Below are 8,183 nucleotides of genomic sequence, written 5' to 3'. Positions count from 1 at the left end.
AACATTTTCAACAGAGGGCTTGAAACTGTTTCCCTTGTGCTATATAAAGTTCATCACTTTAATCTTATTGTCAGTTGTCCTTTTCTGAGTCTTTCTACTTTTCTTGAGAGCATCATCATTACCTGCCAGGGTCACCTTTGCTCCAGGCTCTTCAAGGGTTTTATATAATCGATCATTGCTTTCAAGATGTGCAGTTTGTCTATTTCCTCCCTATTCCTTTTCTACCACTGTACCCTGTTCCAGGATTATCCCTTCAAGTTAGGATGCTCTCTATGATGTGTGAGAAGCTGTAGTTCTGATGGCCCAGAGAGACAGAGGACTTTGGCATAGGTCTTGCTCCTCTTAGTCCTTGTTCTACCAGCTTCTTTCAAAGCTCTTGTTCCTGCAATATCCAAGTTACCAAGCCACAAAGAACCAATTTCTAAAATTTGACTGGTTATATTCTTACTGGTGATTTCTTAGTTCAGACCCCTATGCATTGACCTATATTTTGCCATTAAAAGTAGATGTTTTAATTCATAATAGTTTTAAATTTACATAAAAATAAAAATATGTACTACAGAGTACTTGGTACAGCATGTGCCTCTTTGAGTTCTCTGATGAACAGTAATTGGGATTTTAATCTGAGTAAAACTTTCCTTCATAAATTTCTTGTCAGGATATTTTATTCACAGCAGTAGAAATCGAAAGAGAATACCTACCAACACACATATTCTCTATGACTGTAAATATAGTCAAGGATTTATTAGTCTCAAGTTTCTATAACTATATGCACTATTTAAATTCTCACCTCATACCTTTTGTAAAAATTCAGGATAGCTTGCCTGCCCTAACTGTAGGATGTGCCATTCTCATTGATGAAGTGCTTACCTTCCCCAACCCTCTCCCATTCCTATCTCCCCCTCCTGTTTTGCCTCTTTGTTCAGACCAATCTGCTCATCTACAGTTATTTTAATCTCAGGACTACAATATTTCTTACTTTGAATATGTTGTATATCATAAATAACAAATGCTACATGTCTAGCTCCTTGTGTATGTATCACATTTAACTTACTCTTGTCAGCAAGTCTGTGAAGTAGAATTAATTATAGATGATAAAACTAACATTCAGAGAGGTTAATAAGTTACAGAATGTCAGAAAGAAATTGATTTTGAGCTTAGTTCTGGTCAATTTACATTCACATTTGTGGTCTGAAATTTGGTTTCCTCTGCATATACCTCTCTGAATGGCAAACAAGAAATTCATATTTATATTCCTGATTTTGTGTCAAAAAAGCATCCCTGTGATTTACACTAGTATTTTGCAAGATCTCCTGTTACTATTTATATCCTTTGGCCAGAAAGGTTGTTTTCATAACTCATCACACTAAGAGCCTGCATATCTGTGTCTTAAACCAGTGCCTTCCACGACAAATCCTGAGTTGCCAACACATCACTATCATGCTTTCCTATTATGGAAGCCTGTGTTCTGAAAGGGCATGGCTCTTCCAATGGCACTCCATGTTGTCTTAGAAAAAGACAGTCATATTGGTTGCATTTTGAATCTGAGTGTAAAAGTCAAACTAGAAAATTATTGCTTTTACTGTTTCTATGGAAACCTTAAATTTTGCTTTACAGTGTTCACACTGCCATCTGGTTCCATTCACACTGGTTCCGTTCCATCTCTCCAGTGAAAGGACAGTCTTCAAAGCTATCAATGTCTCTGTTGTTTTCCTAGGCTCTAAGATGCCTGAAATGCTTCCCCATCCACACTTTCCTGTGGGTGAATTTCAGTGCACACATACACACTCCCTCTGGCTGCTCATGGCTCATACTTGACTCCAGCAGCAGTCTCTGGTTTTATAAATTGGATTCCTGATGCCTGTGTCAGGCATCACTCTGATCCTATAAGATGATAATACAACCCTCTAAGCCGGTGTATCCTTTCTGAGCTTCAGAATGCCTATCTCTGCAAGGGGTAAATAATGAGTACATAACTTACAGGCCTGTGGTGAAGATATAAGGTGATAATTCAGAGAAATATTTAGAAATATAACCAATAAAACAAAAATTCAGCACATTGATCATTATCACTTCTATTAGTTTTAATACTGTTCCATATGATATGCTTGAATTATACTAACTATTCAAAATGGTGTTTTTCACTTAGTTTCATAGTACTCTTAAAGAATATGAGTTCAGTGAGATGATATACACAATCAAGACAGAAGGAAGTATCATGTTGGGATGTGTCTTTCCTTTGTCAAAGTCCTTATTTTGGAACACTCGTCAGCATGTGACAGACAGGTGGTGGTAATGTCTGTTCATAGGCATGTGAATGTGGTCTGTGCATCTCTCACTGGTGCCACTTCCCAAGGTCCTGTCCAGGACTTATATATAGCTCTATTCTTTCAAAATATTAACCTCAATTATTAATTACAATATCTTGAAATCTTGGAACTACAATTTACAAATGAAGGAATGCAAAGAGAGGCTGAGCATTGTCCTAGCCTGTGTTCACCAGACACAGGTTATTTATTGTGTCTGCTTATTTATCGAGGTCCTGGCATGACAGAATGATCCTGATGGTACTCTCAATGTTAACCAACTGAGTATACTGTAAACATCACAAGGAATAGAAGTGTCTATCTTTCCAGGTCCAACAGCTGATTTGATCACTCTCCTCTCTGCACCCTCATCCCTCACTCTCACATATTTCTAAATTCAGTAAGAAAGCATCCAAGCTTTCTTGCATATCTCTTTTTCTGGGCTTATCATCACAAAAACAGCAAAAATTAAAAACCAAACCAAGCACAGCATAAAGAATGCCACAAATCTTTCATCTTGAACTGTTACTTTTTGGCTTTAAACTTAATAATCAATTATTTTGTTTTTTAAGAATGACTTCTTAATACAGTTTTCTTTCTCCACACTTTTGGACATTTCAGCTGTCATCGCATTGAGTCCTGGGAGCCTCTCACATCCCAAGTCTCTAGGACTTTCTAGAGGTTCCCTCAACCTTACCACCACCCACAGCTGCATATTTCCATTTATTCTCCTGGCCCTCTGAGCTTCTCTCCTGTCTCCCCTTAAACCTGATCCTACCCTGTTTACCCTCCCCTCCCCTCTTTCATCTAGGACCCTCTATTTTTCTGCCTCATGTGATTATTTTGGGATTGAAGCATCCTGACTTGAGCCTTCCTTCTTGTATAACTTCTTAATGTCACAGGTATCTGTACCTTATGTATCAGTGAGTACATACCATGCATATACTTTTGTGTCTCAGTTACCTACTCAGAATGATATTTTCTATTTCCATCCATTTGCCTGCAAAATTCCTGATGTACTCATTTTAATAGCTGAATAGTATTCTATTGTACAAAAAAACACATTTTCTGTATTCATTCATTGGTTGAGGGACATCTGGGTTGATTCCAAGTTCTGGTTATTATGAATAAGGCCACTATGAACATAGTGGAGCAAGTGTCCTTGTGGTCTAGTAGTATCTTTTGGGCATATAACAATGACAGGTCCTTGTGGTTTGGTGGAGAATATTTTGGGATTAGTATAGCTGGGATTTTATGTAGAACTATTTTCAGTTTATTTGAGGAACTGCTAGATTGATTTCCAGAGTGGTTATATAAATTTGCAATCCCACCATCAATGAAGGAGTTTTCCCCTTTCTTCACATCCTTGTAAATATGTGGTATGGATTGAATTTTTGATCTTAGCCATGTTGATTGGTGTAAGGTGGAAACTCAGGGTCATATTATTTTGCATTTTCCTGATGATAAAGGACTTTGAACACTTCTTTAAGTGCTTTGCAGCCATTTGAGATTCCTTTGTTGAGAATTCTCTGTTTAGCTCTGTACCCCATTTTTTATTTCGGAGATGGAACCTGAAAAGACCACCTCCAGTAGTTAGACAGGGCCCTCAGTGAAAGGGCTGGAGACACCAATGCCTTCAAAATTTTTGACCCAGAATTGTTCCTGTCTGAACAAAATTCAGGGAAAAAATGGAGCAGACACTGAAAGAAAGGCAATCAGTGACTGGCCCAACTTAAGATCCATCCCATGGGTGGGCACACAACCCTGACACTATTACTAATGCCATGTTGTGTTTACAGTCAGAAACTGTCCTTCGCGAGGTTCTACCAGCAGTGGACTGAGACAGATGCAGATAGAGTCAAGCATTGGACTAAGGTTGGGGACTCTTATGGAAGAATTAGGGAAAGGACTAAAGGATCAGAAGGGGATGACAACCCCAAAGGAAGAGCAACAGTGTTAACTAACTTAGACCTCTGGGAGCTCACAGAGACTAAACCACCAACTAAAGAGCATCCATGGGCTGGTTTGAGGACCCTGGCACATATATAGCAGAGGACTACCTTTCCTGGCCTCAGTGGCAGAGCTTGCACCTAATTTTGTAAGAAGAATGCCCCAGGAAAGGGTGATGGTGTGTGTGTGTGTGTGTGTGTGTGTGTGTGTGTGTGCGTGTGTACAAACACATGCAAGTGCATGCTTCCTTTCAGAGGTCAAGGGGAGAGGAGATGGGATGAAGAACTCTGCGGTGGTATCACGAGGAGGCAACATTTGTGATATAAATAAATTAAATAATCAATTAAAAATATGCTTTGCCCTTGGTCCTGTGAAGGCTCAGTGCCCCAGCATTGGAAAATGGTAGGATTATGAGACATGAGTGGGGGGTGGGTAGGTGAGCAACTTCATAGAAGCAGGGAGTTGGTGGGATGGAAAGGGGGTTTTCGGAGGGGAAACAGGGAAGGGGGATAACATTTGAAATGTAAATAAATAAAATAACCAATAACAATTTTTAAAAATATGCTTTGCTTTCTAGACAAACTGTAGTGTAATTTCTCCTTTGGCCACAAGAAAGCGTATGTATACACAATTTGAAAGTGTTTCTTGACCAGTATCGATTTGAGAAATCCTCATAATATTTTTATGACTTGGACTTCTACTTTTTTCCTTCACCTCCACTCTCAAACAAAACAAAACAATAAAGATAAGGTCTCATGTAGCCCAGGCTAGCCTAAAACTCAGTCTGTAACTTTGAATCCTTGATCTTCTTGCCTCGATTGTGAGAATACAAACACATACTTCCAAACCTGCTTTCTGTGGCACTTAGGACCAATATCTTAATAACTGAGAACCAAGAATAAGGCACGTATGCAATAAAAGATCACCCTCAATGTTTGACAGGCCTCAAAAAGTTGGATAAGTATTTCACAAACACCATGCTTGCCAGGAGCCCCTGCATTTCCCCAGCACTGTGCCTTGGTCATTAAAACCACAGTTAGTGCAAACATTTAGGAAAAAGGAAATGATTTCTAGCCAAGACACTAATCCCAGTCCTGTACTCTGGGAAAGAGCAGTCTGAACTCTAAGGGTCACTGAGTGTGGTCATGCTCATTTTGACACCTATTGGGAAGGTTTGCAGTTCCCACATACAGCATGGTCCAAAGCCAAAGCCTGATACTAAAGGGAGAAGTTGTCACTGTTATATTTTGCCAGGTTACTATTTAGAATGCAAAAGTATAAACCAAAAGCACCAGCTCTCTGGCATTGTCCCATGCAGCAGAAGTACCATACAAAAGAAGTTGGTGACCACAGGGTAGGTTTGGGAGTGCCCTGTTGCCATGGAGCTAATTGTGGCATGCTGCTTGCAGGTTTATGAAACCAATGCTCTGGACACAAGTACTGCCTTTTAGTTTCTGATGTGTTTCTTTCCCATTCAAGACCTCCAGTCACATCCTTGTAGATCAGATGTCAATCCCATTCAGTTAATAATGGTTTAGAATACAAGTGCCACACTTCTTGGCTAATCCTTCAGATACACAGTGCTTGTTTGATATAAATCAAGCATGTGTAGCAAGTGTTTGATTTCTGTGCTGGGCACAAGCTGTAAGATAGGATATTACAAAAAAATAGAAATTTATTAGACTTCAACCCACCTTTGTTCTCAGTCTAATGAAGTACCCCAGTTTACCTTCTAATATAAGGCATTGCAAATTCTAGATTTTGTCTTCTGTCTTCTTAGCCAACTCTTTAAAGTCAAGAACCGCTTGAAGCCATGGAGGCTTGACTGAAATCATCCAGTCATTTGTGACAAGTTGCCTTTTTTCCTGCTGTTTCCCTCAATTTTGTTTTGGTTTTCTCTCCATTAATCAGTTACTCTTTCTGTTTTTGCCTCCCAGGCTTACATTCCATTGGGATTTTTCTGTAAAGCATGAAAAGCCATTGACCCGGGTTAGCATGGGATTATTCCCCTAAACAGGATTAAAGCACCATGGCTGCCTTCACACTGGCTTTGCTGAGAATATATCACTGCTCAGTGTGTGTGGGTGGTGCTGAAGGCCTGGAGAGTTCCTGAAGAGCCACTGGTCTCTATTCCACTTTGGAAGGTTTAAGAAATGGAATTTTTGTGTCTGCAAAAGATGGCAATGGTGGCAGCTGTAACAGTGGATAAACTCATCAGCAAGATATCAATAATTTATGAACATTCCTGAGCCGCATCTGAAGACAAGATGAAAAAAGGAAAATATATATAAAATATTAAAAGAAAAAACTATAAATTAAAAGATATAAAAAGAAAACATATGTTGTCTGCTTCTGGAGATGGTGCTATCTTACATTCTGGAAGAGGAAAGTCTTCTCACTTTAGTTAACACAATCAAGACAATCCTCTAAGTGCTGATTAGGGCCAAAGCTTGTCTCTCAGTTGATTCCTGATGCAGTCAATCTGACAATGAAGACTAACCATCACAGTATGTCTAACTGCTGCTTAGTGGAAATACATCTTAATTACTTAAACATAGCAAAATTCAGACCAGAATAAAAGGCTTTAAATCTTGGTTGTTTTTTTTTTATTTTATTTTTTATAATGTATTCATTGTCATATTTTCATTGTATGTAGTATAGAGTCTCATAAAGGTAATTTTTTTCATATATGTAACTCATTTTCACTATATTTTTCTTCCTCACCCACCACTTTCCCTCCATTTTGAACTCACCAGAGTTGATTTGACTGACCTAGCTGCATAAGCAGGTGTCTACTTTCTCTTTGACCTCTCCAGGTGCATCCTTTCTGAGGCTGAATGTTCCATTGAAGAGCATCTTCCCAGAATAGAGGAGGGCCAGTCTTTGTTTGAGGGTATACTAGTAGCATACCTTCAAAGAGCTCTCAAGAAAGTCCTTACTCGCCTAGGTCTAACAAGTTTTCCTTTTCCTTTAAAATTTTTATACTTTCAGGTCTTACATGAAAGTTTTTCATCCATTTTGAACTCACAGGAGTGGTAAGGGCTTAGGTAAAATGTGGCCAAGAGTTTTCCTGCTATTTCCAAGGGAAATACTAAGCCAGATAGATTAAATGAGTTAAAGTTTGACAATTTAAACAGTGTCAGTATGTCAGTGGGCTCTGGTGCTGCCTTTACTTGGTTAGTACACAGACACACAGACACAGAAACACAGAGAGAGAAGGGAGGGAGAGGGAGGAGAGGGAGAGAGCAAAAGAGAGAGAGAGGTAGAGAGAAAGAGCTTTTTAAATCAAACTATTCCATGGCAGCCCTAATAAAAATAGCAGAGGTTTACTGTGCCAAAATAAATGCCACGAGGTTTATGGGAAATGACTTTAAGGGTTTAACGTAGCCACATCATGTACTAATATGAATATTAAGATGTCTGAGAAACAGACGCTGTATACAGCAGAGAAAGCAGCATTGACTTTGCACAGGAGTGAGCTGTAGTCTTTTCATTCAGTTGATCAGGTAGCTCAAATTAGTGACAGTGCAACAGTCAAGAGTGTATAGAAGTTAGTAACAGATGACCTATGCATTAATTTTAATTTAGCGTACATATTCCTTTGCATAATTTATCAAATCTTTAAAGCAATTCCATGCCTTCAGGTGAAGGCAAGATTTACCTGAAATATTAAGGGACTGACAGCACACTTTGTCTTCTTAGTTTTTTTGTTTGTTTGTTTTGTTGTTTTTGGTTTTGGAAATTGTAAAATAGGGTCAGTGGGTTCTGAACTTATTCCAGGAACCAAATGAACTCTGTTCCCTGTTGCCCCTATTGAAGGTTTTTTTTTTTTTTTTTTTTTTTTTTTTTTTTTTTTTTTTTTTTTTTTTTTTTTTTTTTTTTTTTGTACCCTTCCTTACATTCAACTGTCAGCCAATGCCTCAAGTG

This window comes from Arvicanthis niloticus, chromosome 14, assembly GCF_011762505.2.
Source record: "Arvicanthis niloticus isolate mArvNil1 chromosome 14, mArvNil1.pat.X, whole genome shotgun sequence".
In the NCBI taxonomy this organism is placed as follows: domain Eukaryota; kingdom Metazoa; phylum Chordata; class Mammalia; order Rodentia; family Muridae; genus Arvicanthis; species Arvicanthis niloticus.
The sequence above is the reverse complement of the archived record's forward strand: the minus strand, read 5'-3'. Positions refer to the sequence as shown.